At 35.0% G+C, this 21,805-nt stretch overlaps 1 protein-coding gene across 2 annotated transcripts in view; it reads left to right on the top strand.

Annotated features, from left to right (window-relative positions):
- The window catches only part of LOC129756037 (putative phospholipase B-like lamina ancestor), a 73,200-nt gene that overhangs the window by 33,053 nt on the left and 18,342 nt on the right, over positions 1-21,805 (top strand). The window contains exon 1 of one of the 2 annotated variants that reach the window (XM_055752791.1): positions 11,261-11,602. The exons of the other annotated variant lie outside the window; for it this stretch is intronic. The gene's annotated coding sequence lies outside the window, so the exon portion shown is untranslated. Of the gene's footprint in view, positions 1-11,260; positions 11,603-21,805 lie in introns of those variants that run through there. 2 annotated transcript variants of the gene reach the window in all.

The raw sequence follows: 21,805 nt of genomic DNA, 5'->3' as shown, positions 1-21,805 counted from the left end.
GTTGCATCACTGACATCTTTCTGAATAAGACTGCACCATTTTTTTGTAAAAGAATTCATTGAAACAACATTTTTGTTTTAATTTACTGTTACTTATCATTACCAACAGCTGTAAGCAGCTGAATAACCATAACTCATCTTCCAGATTGGCATCATCAACCTTGAACAGATCACGAAAATGTCAAGTGCTCGTTGCACTTGAATTGGTATGCAAAATTAAAACGGCAGATGAACTCTAAATTTTGTTTATGCTATTTATATCATCGGTTTTTATTCATTGTTGCTACTGTAGGTATACTTTGAATATTTTTATTATTAATTTTATATTTAAATTTTACGAGCCATAAATTTCTGGATACTTTGAAAGTATTTAGAAGTACTCGAATGTCCATTTAAATTCTTCCATCAAGAGCGAGTTCAAATTTTTCGCGATCTTCGTGCTCATCTCTCTCGGGTTCTGAAGAAACGATCGATTAAAACGATTCCGCGCCCATTTGATGTGTTCGGTATTTTATCATGTTTCGTCTGGTGTTTCGAGGAAATAAAAAGGCTTTTTTCTCTTGCGCTGCTGATCAGAGAAAGGCAAATTAATCATCTTTGCACCGCTTCATCACCAGTGTTTCTTTTTCGCATTAAGCTTTTTCGGCGTTAATTCGTGAATGTTGTTATTGAAAAGCAATCTTTTATTTCGAATAGATACAATCCAATCGAGTTCGCTCATAAAGTTTAAAACATGACGTCTGGAAATCGAATCTGTTATATATGACAATCTTCGGTCATAGTTTATGAACGAATAGATCAATCGGCTTCTAAAATATTTAGATGAGAAAACTGCAATATTGATTGAAGATTTCCTTTCAATGTACACTGAGGTTTTTTTACGCGGGTTTTTTTACACGGTTTTTTTACGCGGCTTTATTTATGCGGATTTTTGAATTAACGCGGCTTTTTTTTTACGCGGATTTTCGAATTAACGCGGGTTTTTTTACGCGGATTTTCGAATTAACGCGGTTTTTCAGAGAAAATATTCACTTTTTCAAAGGAAAACACTTAGAATCTTTATGTAGTTGGGAAAATCTTAGCTCTGAGACTAAGAACGTGATACATGAGATCTGTGACCTGAGACCTGAGACATGAGACCTGAGATATGAGACCTGAAATATGAGACTCGAGATCTGAGACACGAGACATGAGACATGAGACCTGAGACTTGAGACCTGAGACATGAGACATGAGACATGAGACATGAGACCTGAGACATGAGACATAAGACCTAAGACCTGAGACATGAGACCTGAGACATGAGACCTGAGACATTAGACATGAGACATGAGACCTGAGCATGAGCCATGAGATATGAGACCTGAGACATGAGACATGAGACATGAGACATGAGACATAAGACATGAGACATGAGACATGAGACCTGAGACCTGAGACATGAGACATGAGTCAAAATTTGATTTTAAAAACCTCCCGAAATACACAATCTGTAGTACCAGGCAACTTCCTGTGACCACCGGAAGTGCTCCCTCAAAAAAATCCGTAATTAGGCTGTTCGGGTCTATATGACCCGAGAGTTTGCGTAGGTTCCCCTGGCCGCAAATATAGACCGATTTCGATGAATTTTAATTCATTGTATAGATAATTTATTCTAGTTTCTCAGTATCGAAAAAATAAGTCGAAATATTTTACGTGATCACCTGTAGCTGATTCCGAATGAAAAAAGTCCCGAAAAAGAGCTCTTTTTAGAATGCTTATAACTTGTGACACATTCCAAATATTGCGCTGATTTTATAACATTTGGAATTGTCAAGAATAAATCTATCCATGGATGTATAAATTTTTGGTGGTCCAAAGGAAGTTTTGGCCGCTATCCCGGAACTTCCGGTAGAAAAAAACCTCACTTCAAAAAAGTCACCCAATTTTGGCTTTGCATTGCTGTATCTCGCTTACCAATGAACCGATTTTCTAAGTTCAAATTTTAGTTTTTTCCGTTAACTTCATTATTATTTTCGTAGAACACAGTTGGTTCCCCAAAAATCTCAGTTGTTCAGTATATAGTAATGAAACTCACATCTTTTTTGTCATTTTTCAAACTCCCCCTCATGTCGGTGGGTTTACGGGATTTTGATTGCGTGATTTCTCTAAAATTTGAACTCAAAGTGGTCACTTTTTATATATCTAAAGATTCATTAGAATCTCCTCTTTCGATTGACATACATTTTATGTAGTGTTTTGAAAATTTGTAGCAACGTTTTTCGAATTTACTGAAAGCTGCCAGATTTCAACCAGTTTGGCCCACATTTTCAGCAGGTTGGTGTACAAATCACGCACCCCTCACGTAGCCGCGGGAGAAACAAATCCTTTAGCTCTCTTTTTGTCGCTCACCAAATCTACCACCCAACCCAGCAGCAGGAGGAACTGCCGTCTCGCCGCGTGTTTTTTTTCTTTGGGCTTTGATGGGTAGGGCAAATTTGCCCAATTCGCAAGTCGCGTGGTTTGTTGATTGATTGTGCTCATGCGGATACCTCTTGGCGTAGTAAATGTTTTGATTTTAAAATAGAGAAAGATTATTTCTCTACTAACTTTTTCAATATTGAGAAACTAGAACAAATTATCTATACAACGAATTAAAATTCATCGAAATCGGTCAATATTTGCGGCCAGGGGAACGTACGTAAACTACAGGTCAAATTTATCTAAAATAGATTTGAACGGAAATTTTGCGAACGGCTTTGGAAGGTTAACCGCTGCCTGCGGAACATCATCCGCGCTTGGTGGCCTGGCAACTGGATCTCAAATGAGGAACTACATCGCCGGTGTCATCAAAGGGCGCTAGAAATCGAGATTCGGGAACGTAAGTGGAGATGGATTGGGCACACGCTGCGGAAAGATGAAAACGAGATTTGCAGAGAGGCGCTAGATTGGAATCCAGAAGGACATCGAAGAAGAGGCAGACCCAGAAACTCGTGGTGGCGAAGCCTAGCCGCTGAAATCCGAACTGTCGACGAGAATATTGACTGAGACCAGGTGAAGACGCTGGCTCCGGATCGTCAACAGTGGAGGTCTTTTACCACGGCCCTATGCACCGGAGGATCGGCGCGGGATCATTAAGTAAGTAAGTAAAACTTCTTGGCTGAGGTTGATGGAAAAACATAATATTTTGTAACCTGAGTTGCCAGGTACCTTAATTTATCTGCAAATAACAGACTTTTGACCCTTCCTCCAGACATTGCTCAGACATTTTTTTTGCCCTGATTTTTGCTCAGAGGGTATAGATTTTAAAGATTTTCATAACAGATAGTTGAAATCAATATTCATGTATCGGAATAGATCACTGCGAACAAACCGCTGCCCGCGGGCCGCATGCGACCCGCGAAGCTGTTCTCAAATAGTGTTTATTTCAAATTTTTTTTAATTTTTTTCCAAATAATGATATGTCAAAAGGTCTAATTTTGTTATCATGATGAAATATGCACGTCATTTGTTTGCAGTAGTATTTGCCTACAATCACTCAGATTGTTAATTTTTTCTAGCATTTTACACGTTCTTCATCACGCTCATTTCGGTAGTTTTTCTCCGGTAATTCGTCGCCAAATGTTTGTGCCGATTATCTATGATGCTATTTTTAGTAATTTCGTAGAAAAATCATGCCAAACGTCGATAAATCGAGTCATTTTAATTAAAAATTTGCAATTCACATTACTAATATCAAAATATTTTCATGAATTAGCTTATGGAAACCTATCCCAGTGGAATATAAATTAAATAAAGTAATTTCATGAATTTTAGAAACATTTTCTATAATGATAATAGCATAATCAAAATGTAAACTGTAACTGTAACTGAATTTTTTCTGTGAATTTTACAGTTTTTTTATTTGTATAAAAAACGAGTCTTCGAGGTCAAATTCTAGATTGGGAAAGAACTTCATTCGATGCTTTTTAATAAAATGCTCATTAAATTTCGTTTTGGACAAAATAATGACTTTACACATTTATCATGCAAGAAATATTTAAAAAAGGTAGTGCCGAGGCAGCCCTGCTTTAGTATTGGTACAGGCTGTGTCGTCACGATCACGAAAAATCTGTTCATTTACTAGGAAGTTTGCCTTTTTCGTTAATTATTTGAAGAGTTTGCTGGAAACTTTTCACTCTCAAAACATGTTATTCTAGAAGGATTCTCGCTCTTCCAGATCGGTACAAAAAGTTGGATTTTCGAGGAATTTTTATATATAATAGACCATCGAAATTCGAAAAAATGGTGGATTTTTTCTACTCAAATATGCAAAATTTTCAAATTAGTTCAAAGTCTTCCATGAAAATGTTCAAGTCGGTGCAGTTTAAGATCCTTATTACAATAAAGTAATCAAAACACAAACCTTTATACAAAACCACAATTAATTATTGGCATTTTAGTAAATCCAGTTAACAATCATAAATTGATATTAATTGTTCTACATAAGAATTTAATATGGTAAACCGGTTGGATAAAAATCATGAAAATCAGTTGAACCATCAGTTGAGACCTTTTTAAAGCTGAATTTTTATTCATTGTTGCACGTTTTATCTTCAAGATGACATTGCATTCATTAATAAAATAAGAATAACAGCTATGTGCAATCTTCAAAGGACCAAAAAAACTCATAACGAAGTGAAATAGAGTCCTTACAACACTATCAACACTTTTTCTTTTAAATTTCTGCCATGCGCATATCAATTTTCGATACATTCGTTTTTGTGACGTCACAAAAAATCCAATATGGCTCTCGGCACTATCGTATTTGAATATTCCTTGTTTATCATGTTCAATTATATTGACAAAGTACATGTCATTTTGCGAATATCAATAAGAAACTAGTTAAAAAAATTAAAATGAGGATTTCCATGTTTTTTTTTAAATATTGAAAGCACTAAGCAAATACAAATTTAGTAATTTTTTTTTTATTTTATTAATGACCTTTTAAACGCTGAGTGTTCATTCGGGTCTTTTAGTTAAATTTGCGCATTATAATTTAGCTTGAAAGTTGTTACTTTGAATCATTTTTCAAACATTTTAAAGTTAAATTGAAAAATCATGATTGATTCATAAAACATTGTTTAAAAATTTTAAAATTTTCGATCGCAGGTTATAAAGTTTAAAATTTCAGTATCCAAAGATTTTGTCACTTTCAAAAGAAAAAAATGGGTCCTTGAAAGAACAATAGGTAGAAACTATGTTTTGCTTATTAAAAATTTAGATTCAAAGGCTTATGTTTTCTAAACACAAAAAATCAGTATTGAAAAAGAATGACAAACTTATTAGAAATTAATTAATCAATTAAAAAACTGCACCCTAAAATTTGTGAATTTATTTGAAAATAAAAACAAAATATATGTATAGATGTAAAAGATAAGTTTTTTAATATTATCGAAGGGATTTTTCAATTAACACGTCGAACATCAATGGTTTAATGATTGATTTGGTATCTTTTCTCAAATTTGGTCCATTACCTTTTGTTTTGGTGATATGAAGTTTATATGTTTCAAAAGATATAAGTTTTAAGTGAAATCATTAATTGATAACTGATTAATTAACAAAAATAAGGGAGATAAGGGCATAATGGCCACCTTGAAAAGGATGCTTATATAATCTTAGAAATCAGCTATAATATGTGAGATCCTTCGTTGTTTCGTGTACAGGCACTAAAGTAGCCTATTTCCCAACGGGCTGAAGCTTGAAAAAGTAGATATAAACGTTTAAAAATGCATTTTAAAATTTTTGGCCGAACCCTGAAAATCAGTCAATGTAGAGGCATAATGAGAAACCTTTCCCCCCCACTTGGGAAGTATAAGCACCATTAATCGTGGCATGATGAGCATTTTCTATCGTAGAATCTAGCAGCAGGATCAACTGAATTTTAGAGTTACAGCTTTTTTTTTTATTATTTCCTCTCACACTCCCCCACACCAAAAAACTCAAACTGAGCCTCCTGGTTCTCGGCATGTCTGGCAGCTAAGAGAGAAAAATTAGGATCGCGTTCAAAATTTACTCATGCCGAGACCACATTTTTTTTTAATTTAATGTGCGAGGTAATGTAACTTTAAGCAAAACAAATAACACTAAAAGTGAATCTCAGTGGAAAAGAAGTTTCCTTTTAAGAGATCCACTTAGAAAAAGGGAATTAAATTAAATAAATAAATAACTACTTATAGGGGAGATAAGGGTACAACGAGCACCCAGGGCATAATAAGCACTACTTTTTTCTACAAAAGTACGTATTTTCTTAAATAAATTTTCATGAGGATTTGTTTCGTACTTCCTATAGCATTATTTTTCACAAAAACAGGAGTCTCCTTATGATCTTAACAGAGATATTCAAAAAAAATCAACTGGGTTCTCATAACGAAAATATTATAATTTTTGAGCATCACGAAATAAGTTCTTAAGCTCTCAAAATAACCTTGATCTATAATGTACGCACTGCAACATGATGTACACATTGTTTCTCAATTTTTACCATCATAAAAATTTTGATTTTTCACTTTTTTCAATTTTAAAACACGTTATTACTTAAATTTGTTGACTCGAGGCATTTAGAGCACCACTGATCGAGGCACGATGAGCATTTTCTGCCGTAGAATCTAGCAGTGAATTTAAATTGATTTATAGAGCCACAGTGTCGGAGAGGTAATTAAAAGACTAGAGCTCGATTTCTGTTCGAGGTGATTTCTTCCCATTTACAGTTCATGATCGATTTTTTTGATTGTTACATTATACGGCTAGTAGCATCATCCGCCAAACAAAACACCAGAAACATAAAGTATGAGCGTGTGTGAATTGTTTGTATTCTACAAACACACCTAGATTATTTTGTTATTGCTTTGTTTGATGAATCTACGACTCACCTGACTTCATTGAGTTGAATTCGCTGCTAGATTCCCCGGCAGAAAACGCTTATCGTGCCCTGATTAATGGTGCTTATACTGCCCCAGGGGGGGTTCTCATTTTGCCCCTACAGCGGTTGGTTTTCAGCTATTGGCAAAATTTTTTAAAATGCGTTTTTTAACGTTTTCATCTAGTTTTTCAAGTTTCAGCAGGAAATAGGCTTTTCAAGTGTTCCAACACGAAACAATAATTTAACCTGCATATTATAGCTATTTTCTATGGTTAAATAAGCTTTTTCCTTAAGATGACCATTATGCCATTATCTCCCCTACTAATGCTAAAACTAATACATATGTTGACGAGCCCATTGTGCCAACGTCTGCTGAGAAGTGAGTCCCGGCGACATCTGTAATTGATCTTATCACTCACGGGGAAGTGTAGAATGATGACAAATGATAAACGTCAATTAGAGGTAATGCAAAAACGTGCTTGCCTTCCATCGATAGAAGTTATCTGATCAATTATTCACCAAATAATACTTAGACAACCTGTTACCCAGTTCCACAGTGAGAGTTATCATCTCAGTAGGAAATCTTAATATTATATCCTCATCTACTCGGAACTGGCAAATCGGCAAAGCCTTTGAAGTAGTGTCGAAAATACCGTATAAACACCTATATGCACTTGAATTGTAAGTTCCCCTATTATTATTCATTTCATCCTACTTATTAAACCTAAACACAAAATAAATTTCAGTTTGAAGCATCTGCTATCAGAAAACAGTGTTTTCCTCCAACGGTATCGACAACAACATATATGTAATTATATGTAAAAAAAAACTTATAACTAAGATTGATTAAGGGAAAATTTATAAAATCTATAAAAAGCTGGTTAAGGTTAAGCTTGTCAAATTTCATCTGACGATGTTGGTTAGGTGTCGGAGAGGTAATCAGAAGACTCGAGTTCGATTCCTGGTCGAAGTGATTTTTTTATTTACCTTTTATGATTGATGTATTTTGCACTTAACGGTGAGTCGTAGATCCATCAAACAAAGCAATACAAAAATAATGTATGTCTGTTTGTAGAACACAAATAATTCACACACACTCATACGTCATGTTTCTGGTACCTTTTTTGGCGGATCATGCTACAAGTCGTATAATGCAATAATCAAAATAATTGAAAAAAATCACCTTGACCAGGAATTAAACTCGAGTCTTCTGGTTACCTCTCCGACACAATACCAATAGGCCAAAACGTCAGATGCCAAACTGTGGCTCTATATGTCAGTTGACTTCATCGAGTTAAACTCGCTGCTAGATTCTACGGCAGAAAATGCTCATGGTGCCCCGATCAATCGTGCTCTACACACCCCGAGTCAACAAGTTATAGTGAAATAGCGTTTTAAAATTGATAATAGCGAAAAATCAAAAATTTAATGATAGCAAAAATTGAAGAACAATGTGTACATCATGTTGCAGTGCATACATTATAGATCAAAATGATTTAACGATCATAAGAGCTTATTTCTCGGTGCTCAAAAATTATAATTTTTTCGTCATTTGAGAAACACGTTGGATTTTTTTTAAATATATCTTAAAAAGTGTATACGAAGATTGTTTTAAGCAGAAAAGTTAATACTATAGGAACCACGCAACTGTTCCTCATGAAAATTTATTTAAGAAAATATGTAATTCTGTAGAAAAGAGGGGTGCTTATTATGCCCCTGGTGCTCGTAATGCCCTTATATCCCCTACACTAAATAAATACTCTTATTCTGAATTTGTTTATTATTCATTATTCCTTCATTATTCCTTCATTCAATTAAGGAATAATATTTTGCTGATGATGGAGCATGATTATGAGAGATAGCATAGATTTAAGCTTTCAAAATTATCTTAAATTCTATTTGGTTTACATTTTTTTTGTTTAACAATTCGTTCATTGGGGAATACAAATAGATAACTTCTTTATTTTTTTCACAGAACTTAAAATTACAAAATAATGAAGTCTTCAGGAAAGTTGATAATTGATGCAAAATGTTTTATTTTCGTTTTAATTTTTTTCCAAAAAAGTGCAGGAAATTATTAAATGATATTAACCTATGTTCAATAGTTGTTTCAATATCAAAAGCTGATAGAAAAATTGCATATTTAGATTCAAGGCAACCAAATTAGTCAGAATTATCTTACAATTGTTGGCAGCTCGGAAGAATGTCAATTTTGTGGCCTACTGTAATTTATCTAAGCCTTTTGGAATGCATGAAGAATATTTCACATTAGCATAATAAGTATTTGTAATGCCATAAACAATTCTTAGTAAATACAAATTTTTAGTAATAAAAAAGAAGATACTAGGTTTCAGATTTTTGTTTTGCAAATTCTAATGACCATCGTTGGTGGCAAACACCTGTTTAGTTAAACTTCTTATTTAAAACCTATTCTAAAAACGAGATAGGGTTTTTGTATGTCAAGTTTAGATTTTCAATACAAAAGGAATTGTAATTCTAAATTTAAATTCATAAATTAGTTTCAATTCGTGTACGCCATATAGTATCGTGAAATGAAATGTCTCAAGCCTATGGTGATTTTATGATTTTGGTGAAATTCCGCCGAAGGCAAGTCAAATTTTTCACTTGCTTTTTAACATTTAGTCTTACAAACATTTAAAGATCAAGAATTTTGCCGTTTCTATGGTGAAAATTTACTTGGAAACATCTCCAGGGGAGGGGGGGGGGTTTAACTCCTAAACCCCTTCCCCCCACCCGGTTGCTCGGCTTTGCTGTGCACTTATCTGCAAAATTTATAGTTCAGAATATGGATCATGTTTTTTAATTCTTTATTTATATCTTACCGGAAATAACATTGATTTGAAACTTTGATTTTGATTGAAGGGAATTTAAGGAATAATGTTTTTCATGTTAAGTCGTGAGAGGGAAAACGATGTAAATAAGAATAAATTTTGATTTATTTTGAATCGTATCAGTAAAATTTATTATTTTTTCGAGCTTGTGTGATGGTCATGTTCTTACTCAATGGGTTTAGAAATCAATATCCTTATATAATGTGCATTTTTGGTATTGTTATCATATGAATTTATGAACGGGTCTTTAGCACTGTATGTAGCGTTCTTGTTGAAATGCTACTTGAACCTTCATGGTACCGTAAAACGGGGTAACTTTGATCACCGGGGTAAATTTCACCAACAATAAACTTTTCCACATTATCATAAATAGCTCAGTCTATAGTTTGAATTTTTGAAAACTGTTTTCTACGTTTGAAAGCCTATCAATTGAGTATAGAATAGGCAAAATTTGGTTAGTATTTGAATTTTTTTTTTGTTAGTAAAAATCAGATTTCAAAATCTTAAAATATCTGTTTTTTCCTAGGCTCGCAAACAAACAGCTCTCCTGATGATACCAAAAAGCATTAATGAGCAAACGGGTTGTTTAATGTGAAAGAACAACTTTTTTTCTTTGTATATGAACAGTCATAGTGCTATTTTTATAGTCATTCAATGGAAAATTTTTTATATTTAGAAAATAAGGAAATTTTCCAAGAATAAATCCCACATTGTTAATTGTCAATCCCGTCAAATCGTTAATTTTGAAAAAAAAAAATTGAAAATGGATATAGGTAGTGGGAGGGCCTAGGGAAATTATTATAATGTTTGCCCCTAAATTTAGGCAGCATTATATTTCTGTTATCGATTAAAATTATTTTAAAAAGAAACGTTAAAAATCAAGGTTAAATTGGTAAACTGGCATATGTAAATATAATGAAGGTGTTTTGTATATGTTTTATGATCAAGAAAACACGTTAAAACCGTCAGAATAGAGATTGATCAATGTCACCCCAAAGCATCAAATTCTGAACAGAGACGAAGACGGTACTGTAAAATGGGATAAAAAGGGATGTTTTCGAGTAGATCTCTCAATGTAGTTCCTGGATTTTTGAACGCTGATGAAATGATTAAGAATTTTATGTATCCTTTCACAGTGAAGCATAAATTTATTTAACATTAAAAATGAACGTTCTGGTTAACTTGAAAAAAAAATCAGACAATCTGCTGAAAAAGAAGTACTGAGCTTTGAACCATCAACCGTAATTAAAATTTCAAATACCTTTTTCGGCTTTTGCTAGATCTTACATGCTCGTACATCACCTAAATGTAGGAACGTTCCATTTTTTTCTTGCTCCCACTAGTGAACTCATCCCTGGTCCCCCCAGTGAACTGAGTGGAGCTACTAAGTTGGTTGTGTTGGTACCATGCACTTAACTTAAACCAACCAACACAAATGGAACAGGCGCTATCGATCTGACTAGGAAATCATGAATGAGGCGCATGCTTCGCGTTTTATTTCTGCGGCCAGTTTAGTTCATTTCGAGCCATTCTACCGTCAATACCGAATCTGAAACGTTGCGCGCTCTGCTTTTGAGGTGTCGTTTGCGCTTCACTGCCCATTTGAATATTATCAAGTGTGAAAATTTTGTGTGTGAAAGAATCCATCGACGTGTTTTGCAAACTACGCTAACTCGGTGAAATTTTACCTTCTGAGAATTAACGGAAATTCGAGTGAATCGAAGAGAACTATCGGTAGGGGAATTGCATCTTTTGTTGCAATTTTGTTGGCTTAGTAACTTAGATCGAGTAACAGTTACGAAAAGCGCACAACAACCGGAAAGTGCCAAACCAAGTATCTTTTGCTGGATAACGACGACCGGAAGACAAAGGTGAGCTCATTTGCTGAAATTGTTGTCAAGTCTCTTGCACTATCTTGATGGGTAAACATCAGCGATATCAGCTGGTTCTACTTATGTTGCCCCTGGTTAATGACAATTGTGCATGGTGAAAGGTGCGCGTGTAGATCAGAAAACCAGACGCAGCTGATATTTCTACCAAATGCAGTTGGACGATTTGTTGGCGCCTGTCTTCGATGATTGACTTGACGTCTGACGGTTGTTGGAGGTGTGTTTTGACTGAGATTACCAGCTATTACGAGGCATGTGTCGCGCGTGCTGTTTGGTCTGAGGAATTCCTCGAAATCGTCTCCCTGGGTGCCGGTTGCGCGTGTGTGACTCATTTGATACCAGTATTTTGGTTTTTACGCTACATCGGCGATGCTTCCAACATCTTGCCAAACCATTACAAAAGAAAGGATGTTTGCTATCCTATGGAAATAGTCATGCACGTATTGATTTTCAACTCTACGATAGTTAACTCAAAGCTAAGGTTGGTGGACGTGTTTGAGAGTCTGTTATATGGATAGCAACACGTTGCAACACAGATTGAATGTTTGCAGATAAAGTTATCATGCGCTGTTGAAGATCGCAATTCCATCTTCGGCTTAGAGCGTCCGAATCGTGCTAATGGATTTGTTCAGCCTTTTTGAATCGAGCGTGTGTATTTCATCCGTGGCAGATCAACTGTTGGTGCTAATTCCAATAATTAGTAGACCTAGAGTAACTTTCTGTTTTGATAGACTCGGTAGAATTTTACATTAGTCACAGCTGTTTTGGTACCTACTAGAAAATTTAGCTGGCCTCATGTTACCGATTGCATATACGATTCGATTGGTCGCTAGAATTGGAAAACGAATATTTCTTTATGTTTTCCTTTAGTTTATTCTGGAATTTTAAAAATCAGCAGTCTTATACACTTTTTAAAGCCGCACCTCAATTTATCGCATTTCGTAATTACAGCCATTTTTTTCTGATGTTAAGTAGCAATGAGTGTATACTTGTTATTAGGTACTAAGGTGACAATGGATGTATAAGTAAAATCATGGCCGTAGGAACGGATGCAAAAATTATCATTTTCGAAGTCTCAGAAACATAGTTTCATATAGTTGTTGGTTCTGAAAAAAAAAATACAAATATGTAGCTTTAAATGAAACAAAGATGCTGGATTATTTCATTAACAAGTGGTTTTATAAAGGCATATTACTTATAAAGTTTTTATGTGCCGGGACTATTTTTTCTAACTTTAGGTTAGTAAAAGGGGCGTAAGCGTCGCGGTGACTCAACTGTTAGTTTTGATCTAATTAGGCCGGAACAAATTTGAAATCCTTCTTTTGTCACTTGGAGTTGAAACATCACTAGGGTGTGATACTAAAAAATTATCCCATTTTCAATAAACTGGAACAAATTGGACAAAAGCTTGTATGCATATTTGTTCCGGCCTTGACTATAGTTGCGTTTCGTTGTAAAACTTCGCAGTCTGAGCTAAACATAAAAAAAAAGTTTCCACAATACATAGGAAAGGAAATGGGATTATCTAGGGGCACTTTCAAGAACAATTTCCGTCAAGGTCCGGTAGTTGTTTCCTGTAGCTGTGTTTTCGATAGCTACCATAGATTTTTCGTCTTCCTGGCCAGCCTTCTCTCTTTTGTTGTAGAACCCGTCGGCTTGTGGATTGATTTTTTGATGAACAAAATTTGCCCGAACTTGGTTATAAATGATTGTTTAAAAATGTTGCCTAAAATATGAATATTTTCCATCAAAGTGGTTTTTTGTGGAATAAAGTTGTTTAGAAGCACAAAAAAGCTCTTTATATTTTTTAGCAAAAAAATAGGTTCAAGAGGGAATATTGAATTTTTTTCAAAAGCCTTATTTCAAATTAAAATTTTAAATTTGAAATCGCTTACTTTTACTTTGTTATACGATTTAATCACCGTATTTTGTATGATTATAATTTTAATGGCATGTGCGGTGGAATGAAAACTAGAGAAAATTTATTTTATAGAAATTTGAAAGAAAGGTGGATAGACAGGCATAAGTGCGCCAATAGGAGAAAGCTTGATAGGTGTTGAAATTTTAGGCTAGAGGGCATGTTGATGAAAAGCTCCCATGAATTGCTCCCGCCTTTGCTCTGCACATATAACAAACAATCATTGGCAAAAAGAAAAAAAAATACAACAAGAAAATACGGTTCAAAAATTGACACTTAGCTTAGCTTGGTTGACTACTCATATCCACCTTAAATCATTGAACTTGAAATGCTGTGAAGATATGATTATTCATCAAAAATATATATAACAAAATGAAACTTCTGATAACATATTTATCTAGTTCTTTACTCAGCTTACGCATTTCGAATTCTATTATCGCTGGCGTGGCTAAGCAGAACAAGTTCCACGTCGCCAATGGTTGCTACTCCGTGATTAATCGAGGCCATCAATTTTGCACAAAGTCCAAAAGAATGGTGCTTGGGATTGGCAGCCATTCTCATTGTACAAAACTGATGCTCTCACTTTTTTATATGATTAATAACGGCGCCGGCCACGTCCTAGTAGTCAATAAGGGGAAAAAGCAAGGAATGTTAGTATGATACTCTTTAGGTTCAACTAGCAACCTCTGGCTCCTGCATAGTCCAAAAATAATTTTGAAATAGTCAGAACCAGAGATAAGTTAGTATCACCAACTATGGAGACCGTCTGTACGTCCAAGGAAGGAGTTGTGTTAGTTAAGGGGGGGGGGGGGGGGGTAGGGTCTAACACTTTCAAAAAATCGATTTTTTTATTTTTTTATTTTCTTATTGTAAAACATTTCAAGAATGTTGTGTCAAATTTTCAAGTCAATTGAAGCAAAACTGTAGAAGTTATAGGCCTTTATCTCCTCCTATCTTATACTGCAAGAAAGCAAGAGCAGAAACTTCAAACGCGTTTTTCTCGAAAGAACATTTTTTAAGTCCGTGGACATCGTCATTTGAAAACTACTTATCCGATTCTTTTCAAATTTGGAACATATTTTCTACATATAAAATACCAGACCCCAACGTTTTTCTTTTTTGATTTTTTTTACTTTGGGGAGGTTTTAGAGGTGAAAAATGGCGGATTTTTTCGTGAAAAATCGTAGTTTTTACTTCAAACAGCCACAAAAATTTCATAAAATTTTTTTAAAGTTAAATCAAATCGTTGGGGTCCAGAAAAACATCTATTAAAAATATTTTGCTCTGATTTTTTGACTTCAGATGATTCTGTGCTGAGATACAGTGTCCACCGCAAATCCTGTTTTCTAAAAGGCATCCTCGAAAGTGCTCCGTCACCGGCTCATTTTTCAATATTTTTTACGAAAAAATCACTAAATGTTCTTTTAACAATGCTTTGTATAATGCAAAAAATTTGAATACATTTGTTTGAACGATAGCTCTAGAAAAAAATCGTGAAAATGGTGTTTTTTTATACCCGTTAGACCCTACCCCCCCCCCTTAATGAAAGGTAGAGATCAGGATCCATTTTGGTAAATGGTGCGATCGAGTTTTCCTACACCTCCTATGCTCCTAGATATTTCCTAAGGAATCTCCTATTTCTATCTTTGAGGCAGTGATAAGAAGTTTAATAGTAAAGTAAAAAAATATTCTAAAATCTTCTTAGCTAACTTGTTTTCCTAGCTGTTATTCCTGCTACATTGATGTATTTTCAAAAACCACCTTTCAAGGTAATAATACTTCTATCAAACTTCACTGGATATATATAAAAGATTAAAGTTTTGTTAATGAATGAAGAAATCCTCTGTTTTGTTTATTTTACTTTATCAATTTGTTATGTGAATTGTGATGATTGAATAAGATCGTTTGTGGAAACCGATCAACATAAATCAACTCTTTGCCTCATATTAATGTAAACGATTATTTCAGTTCCTTAATTAAGGTCGATACTGTTGTTTCTGTTGAATGATTCACTTGTTTATTAATTCGCTATATTTATTTTATCTTTGTATGACAAGAATGCCTACCCAAAATTGGATCGCAAAATATTTCTTTTCAACATAAATGGCAAAAAGAATTGTTCGACAAATTTCAGATGAAAGCGTTTTTTTTCTACCACTAAAAATGGTCAGTTCTTTTATTTAAAAGCTAACTCAACTCATTCAAAAAAAATATTAATAAAAAAAACCGTCATCCGGCAACGGAGAAAAATCTGGAATCAAAAACGGTAGCCTTCTTGTTGTGGTCAATTTTGGTCGTTAAATTTAAATCTTTATCTTCACTGAACAATGTTTTTTTTTTTTTTTTCATTTTTTCACTTTTTTTGGGGCTTGTGATATAGCTCAGTTGGCAAGTCTATTGTCTCCTGAGCCGATGTCCGCGAGTTCGAGCCCAAGAGCAAACATCGAACACAGTTGTACCGGATAAGTTTTTCAATAACGATCCGCCAACTGCACCGTTAATAAAGTCGCGAATGCCATAAAAGATGGTAAAACGACTATAATCGAAACAAAAAAAAAAAATTTTTTTTTCACTTTTTGTAAATTTGTGATTGCAAAAGTCTCGTCCGACATGTTAGAAAACTGTCTATATTTTTTTAAACAAAAAAGTGTAAAAGAACCGTTTTCAAAACTAGTCGCGTGTCATCGATTTAATACATAAAAAATCCAAAGGTTAAAGCAAAAAAAATCTGAAATCAAAAATACTCGGAAATTTTTAAATTTTCTTGTTTGTTTGAAATTAAAAAAAAAATTGTTTTCAACCACACCGAATCAACAAGGGAAGCTTGCCAAGACGTTGTGAATTTTCATATTTTCCAAACCCTAAATGATTTAATTTTCTTCTTTCCAGTTTTTCAAGTTTATTTTTTAAACAGTTCAAATTTCTTATTATTAAAGACCATGAATTTCAAAAATCTACTTTTGAATCTTTAATTTTAATGTTTTCAGCAATATCCTAATAATCAATGCTCTTGAAATCCCAAATCACAAATTTCACAAATAAAAAAAAAATAACAAAGTAACAATTATGTTTTAATGAGTCAATAAAAAGATAATAATTTTATTATATTACTGACTATGTATGGCAAGAAATATTATAGGAACTCATATATTTTAAAGGAGATCAAATTCCTAGAAAATAACACTACTTCTAGGTTATTAACTTTTTTTTTGAACTCTTATTTCGTTACTGATATTGATTTTTCGTATATTTTTCACCGTCAGATTATTCACAATTATTATGTTAATTATTATCAAATATTTTGGTCGAATGGGTTCATCAATTTAATTTATTCAAGATGACAATCTGCTAACCATCGTGTTTAATCAAACAAATATGTGAAAAGATGGGATTCTGAAAATTTTATATGGAAAACTAAAAAGGGATGTTTCATTTTTTACAACTAAGGATTTGGCCAGATTTTTCTCAAAAATTAATTTACCTCTCCTATTTTTAAGTATTTTTACCATGAATTTCTAGTATTAGCTTACTATTGTATCTGACTTTCACTTGAAGCTTTTTGCTTGGGTCCTTCAACCATTTCAATACATTTAAGTAAAAAAAGAAGCAATTCTGAACAAACAAGTTTAGTCAACCTGCAAAATGAAAAGAAAACGTCTAATAAGAATTGTAAGATTACGAAAAACAACAATTTGTTTTATTTCGAAAAGATAGTAATAAACTTTTCGATTTAAAAAAAAAACAATCCTAAATTGAAAAAAAAGATAAACAAAACTGAAAAAATCATTCGAGTGGAATTTGCTCACACTACTGGTCAATCGATTAATTCGATATTTTAAAGACATGAACATGAAAAAAACTGTTCTTTTAGTCCATTTCTTTTCTAATTTTTATTTTTAATCTAGCACTCGGGCAGTTTTTACTATGCCACACGCCCACACCCACACGAACACCCATTATTTCTGCCATTAAACATCTTAATATCAATTAATCTCTTCGGTTCTGGATTATGTTTACATTCCCAAACATTTCAAATAAATTTGAGCAACGTTTCTCACTTCCACCACCCTCTAAAAACTGGAATCAATCTTTCAAAAGAACGAACGTACCAAGTGCAAAAGAAAAATTCGACAGCTGAGCAAAACATTTCTCAACTTTCTGATTGACCATTCGGTATTTTGCATACAAGGAATCAAGAAACAAACTAACAATTTTAATGAAATGTTACGGAACTATCAAACTTCAAACGCGATTTTTTTCGGAATAACTTTGTTTGCGCATACGCACTTTCCTACACTTAACACTTAGAATGTTCTTCAACTGGTTTTAACGAAGGAACCAAAAAAAGAACTGATTAAGAGAAATAGCAGCGCCATCTCTATTTCAAAATGCCTGTAAGCTTGAAATAAAAAAGTACAGCGCCATCTCCATTCAAAATTAATGCATCCTATTTCAAACGAAAATTGAAATTCATACCCTGAGCAACTTTAAACTTTATGCTTTATTTTAGTACACACAGACTTTAAAAATGAAGAATTATTAATGGAACGAAATAGGCTGATTTGTTTGAATAAAAAATCTACCAATTTAAGATCAATGTTACACACCTTTCCGAATTTGAGCGCACAACTCAACAATGAAGCATACATTTTCGTTACGATCTAAATATTTTACACATTCGCACACGCACCTTGGCTGGTAAACGGTGGATAATGTGCAACACGAGACCCCATAGTGGTCATATCACCTCTTATTCACAACTCCTATCTCTACCTCCCCGCGGTGCCGGCTGGGGTGCGAGTAACCTAAGCGGAGATCGGGTACCCAACCCCGGTGGATGCTTTGGTCGCATGCAGACTGAGAAGGTGGCCGCACGCGTCTGTTCCCCAGGTCAGGGGCGGCGTGCAACAACAACCGAGCGTCTGTTCTCCAGGTCAGGGGCGGCTCAAACAGCGTCTGTCTTGCAGCAAGCGGCTGAATTTATGAAATGCGGCTCCCGCCAGCTAAGTCCAAGATGGCAGCCCCATCGCGGGATAGGGACTTTAGGCTAACAACCTACTGCTCCCGATTTAAAATTGTAACGGAATCCGAAAGAAATGACCGACCTGGAACTTTGGCGACGACTTTTAGCATGAAAACTGCTGGAGTGAGACAAGGATGTATTCTATCACCGCTACTTTTTCTAATCGTAATGGATGAGATTCTGATTGGATCGATTGACTGTGCACCGAACCGAGGATTGCCGTGGAATCCTTCAACAATGGAGCAACTGAACGACCTTGACCTGGCTGACGATATTGTTTTGCTCGCCCAAACACAACCAGATATGCAGAGCAAACTCGACGACCTCACCGAAAGTTCCAAGGCAGCAGGTCTCAAAGTCAATGTCGGAAAGACCAAGTCGATGGAGATCAACACAGGAAATCCCTCCAGTTTCATGGTAGCTGGGCAACAAGTTGAGAAAGTGGAGTGCTTCCAGTATCTTGGTAGCCAGATTACGCCTGATGGTGGTACCAGAAAAGACATCGAAACACGGATCAGAAAGGCCCGATTTGCGTTTGCGAGTCTCCGAAACATCTGGCGGTCACGTCAGATCTCTCTACGAACAAAAATCCGAATCTTCAACTCAAACGTCAAATCCGTATTGCTGTACGGGTGCGAAACTTGGTGCACATATGCGGTAACGACGCGAAAACTGCAAGTATTTGTAAACCGCTGCCTGCGGAATATCATCCGCGCTTGGTGGCCTGGCAACTGGATCTCGAATGAGGAACTACATCGCCGGTGTCATCAAAAGGCGCTAGAAATCGAGATTCGGGAACGTAAGTGGAGATGGATTGGGCACACGCTGCGAAGAGATGAAAACGAGATTTGCAGAGAGGCGCTAGATTGGAATCCAGAAGGTCATCGAAGAAGAGGCAGACCCAGAAATTCGTGGCGGCGAAGCCTAGCCGCTGAAATCCGAACTGTCGACGAGAATCTTGACTGGGACCAGGTGAAGACGCTGGCTCCGGATCGTCAACAGTGGAGGTCTTTTACCACGGCCCTATGCACCGGAGGATCGGCGCGAGATCATTAAGTAGTAAGTAAGCACACGCACCTGCACACACTCACACTCTTAGAAAAATTGTCTAAATGAATTTTAGAAAAAATACTCAGCTTAGAATCCACGGTGTCGATTTTGCATGTTCCCAATAGCTCCGTTGATGTCGCTGTCATCAGATTGACCACATGCACACGCAAGGTTGCATTCAATTATTATGCGCAAGTTTTTGCCAGTAACGCCCGTTACGCAGTGTTCGAGCTTTTAACGCGGGTTTTGAACGAAAGCTTCAAAACTCCAAATTTATTTCCGCCATTTTCAGCAACATTCTTCAATTTGGCACAAAATTTTCACCCAAAAACATCAAAAAATCTCACAGCTTCAACCAAAACTTCACTTCCTTTGAAAACCTTCACACATCACGCGACCGACCCCCTTATTAGAGACAATTGTTTCACTTTGTTCCAGCAAGAATTTAGTAAAAACCTAACACCGATTTCGGAGAAACAACTTCTACTTGGCAATGTTGCCAGACCTCTACGGTTCAAAAATTGACACTTGGCCAAAAAGTAAGAACACGGATTAGATAAAATGTGAAATGCGAAAAAAATCGACTAGTAGCAACTATTCGCAGCAAATCAGAAAAAAATGGCAACGTCGCTAGAACTGTTCTCGCATAAGGAAAGCTCAGTAGGCCCATGGGTTGCTACGTTTTTGCTCGTTTGAAGTGTGCGTAAAAACACGCTCTCAAACCATTGGGCTCGCTATATATGGGATTTCTCTTTCTGGGTTTCTCATGTATAGTTAGCTAGCGCAGAGCAAAGGCGGGAGCAATTCATGGGAGCTTTTCATCAACATGCCCTCTAGCCTAAAATTTCAACACCTATCAAGCTTTCTCCTATTGGCGCACTAATGCCTGTCTATCCACCTTTCTTTCAAATTTCTATAAAATAAATTCTCTCTAGTTTTCATTCCGCCGCACATGCGATTAAAATTATAATCTTACTTTTACTTTTGGAAATTTGATTTATTTCTTTGATAAAAACTTTTAAATTTCCTCAAGAGTTTGGTTTGTCGAGCTTGTATGATTTGGGCATAGATTTTTTTCAAATTGAAGGCATTTTTAAAATAATACTCAGCAAACATGAAATCGTATCATAAATAATAACTTAAGTTGTTAACAATATGGTGTTGCGAATCGGAATACTAACTGCATAGTGAAAGGATCGGATAAAATGTCACCTGAAGTCAGCTTAAATCGGCTATGATTGAAAGTCCGCTATGTTTGTAAATTTTTAAATGATTTTGCTCCCGGTCGGGCTTCAAATGAGAAAATCATCGTCATGTTCTCTCTGCAACCAGCAGTTCTTCCAGATGGCTAAAAATCAGATGGGAATTGAGTAACATTGACCAATGAGAGAACTGGAAAATATTGTCGCTGGCAACGATTTGATGGCTACGAGAGCAAAAGATATTGCGTTCTCTTGCATTTTTCCGATAGGTACGAATGAGGTGTCGGATAACGCCCAATTATCGGTGTAGTTTTCTTCGTTTTAGAATGTAATGAAATGTATGTAGATATGTATATTGCCTCCACTTTGGTAGTTAAATGCTGTTTTTCAACTCTCATACGATCATTCTATCATCTATATGGAACGTATATAAAAACAGCATAATAATATATCTACAAAAATGTTTGCTGGGATAAACTTATTCTATGTTGAAATCAAATAATCTAAATCTACCAGACTTTTGATCAAGTTCAAAGATTTTTTCATCGATGAAAGTTCCTTTTTTTGTTGCTGAATTCTTCATTATACAAATTAGCTCGAAATTTTAAAATTTATGGACATATTTTCATAAGTTACTGTTAATAACTAATTTATTTATGAAAACAAACTTACAAATATAAAATGAAATAAAAGGTTTTAAAATACATTTTTTTTTATTTTTTTATTCTTGATTTGTTTGAGCAAAAATAGCATAAAAAACAAAATCAGTTACTAAAACGAGAGACGGTTCTTCCTGCGGTCCTTGGTAAAATTGCATGATCGAATTTTGAAAACGATCAGATTGTAGATTGGCCCACAAAACTGACCAATGCTAATTTTAACTAAATGGGACTTGATTCAGGGGTGCGATAAAGCGCTCAAAGTTTCGATTTTTTACCCTCTAAAATCACCAAAAGGGTGACCAAAGGAAATCGGAAAAATCAAAATTTTAA

This window comes from Uranotaenia lowii, chromosome 3 (assembly GCF_029784155.1).
Source record: "Uranotaenia lowii strain MFRU-FL chromosome 3, ASM2978415v1, whole genome shotgun sequence".
Classification (NCBI taxonomy): Eukaryota; Metazoa; Arthropoda; class Insecta; order Diptera; family Culicidae; genus Uranotaenia; species Uranotaenia lowii.
Note: the sequence above shows the minus strand (reverse complement) of the source record. Positions and strands in the feature narration are given on the sequence as shown.